Source organism: Diaphorina citri, unplaced genomic scaffold (assembly GCF_000475195.1).
Source record: "Diaphorina citri unplaced genomic scaffold, Diaci psyllid genome assembly version 1.1 scaffold14508, whole genome shotgun sequence".
Classification (NCBI taxonomy): domain Eukaryota; kingdom Metazoa; phylum Arthropoda; class Insecta; order Hemiptera; family Psyllidae; genus Diaphorina; species Diaphorina citri.
Genome location: NW_007391873.1, coordinates 1 through 1,237, shown reverse-complemented (window position 1 = coordinate 1,237; position 1,237 = coordinate 1). Strand labels below are relative to the sequence as shown.

At 35.6% G+C, this 1,237-nt stretch overlaps 1 non-coding gene across 1 annotated transcript; it reads left to right on the top strand.

Annotated features, from left to right (window-relative positions):
* The first annotated feature begins 253 nt into the window (after positions 1-253).
* Positions 254-331, top strand: LOC113473084. Its single transcript, XR_003395160.1, has one exon. It is a non-coding gene; the product is annotated as a small nucleolar RNA SNORD18 (small nucleolar RNA).
* The last annotated feature ends 906 nt before the right edge of the window (positions 332-1,237 follow it).

Here is a 1,237-nt window from a genome sequence, read left to right as displayed (position 1 = left end):
GTGGGTGGGGGGGGAACCTCGAACACTTTTGAAAGTTAAGAAGGGAACCGCAACGAAAAAAGTCTGGCCACCCCTGCTCTATACCTATCTTGTCTGAAATGGACAGCATTAAGCAGAAAAGAATCATCCATAAGGGGGAATTGTCTTGTGTATGGTTCTTTTCTGCTTAATTCTCTCAAAACATATTCTGTCAACTCTCTAGTCTTAAGTGGGATAGCCAGGTTTACACGAAATAGACCGTTCTTTTCACATGTTTCAATGATGATTTGCTTTTGGTCCGTGTTTCTGATACAAAGTGACTGAAATTTTACTTTTCAAAAGCTCTGATGAAACTTTACGAGGACAAAACTTTTGATTGTTCGTTTTTTGGCAAGTTCAATTTATAGGAAAGCATAATTATCGTGATGAAAGCAACGTGTCATGTGACACATAATGAATCATTTTGATTATTAAACTGTAGCATGTCGTCGCCTAACTGATGTAATTGTGCTTTTCCTTTTAATTTCTGACCATTTTTCAAACTGTTTCTATTTCGAAGGTCAAAAATGTGACAAGATTACAGATAAATTTACGTATATTTAGGTTCATGAATAGGTATTATTTACCGATGTAATTTGAATAGAAACGTCAAGTTATTATAAAACCTTGAGACTTAAACTTAAGTGCTTTCAAAGCACATACATAAGTAATGTGCAAATTATTAGGGACTGACCACCTACCTGTTTCGCACACCACTAACGACATATGGACAGCTCCTTTTCAATTGTTCCCGTATGTACAACGTTTGTGCCAAAGCAAAGTCCAAGTATCCTCAGGCGTTCACTTGAATGGTTTTCCTTTCATGCTTTCAAGTGGGCAGCGATACGTGACATTTTTTTCATATAAAGTCTGCTTGTGGTCTCTTGTTAATTGATGTTTTAATATAAAATGGAAATTGTTTGTAGATGTTACTTGTAACTTATAAGTTAAAAGCCAATTAGGATAATTCATGGTCATACTTTTTTGACTTGGTGGGGCAGAGTGCTACCACACTCCTGATCTTATCAGAAGTCTATTAGTCTACTTCAAATATTTTCATCTATTTAGAACTGTGTGACTGTATATGTCTTGATTTATGTAACATTTCGTAACCTAAAGCTATAGGCTACTCTGAGATATCACTTATCACTGGTCTGTCTGGTTGTTTAATATTTGATAAGTCTTTATCATGTAGTAATGAGTGGGGGAATAGTGTTGA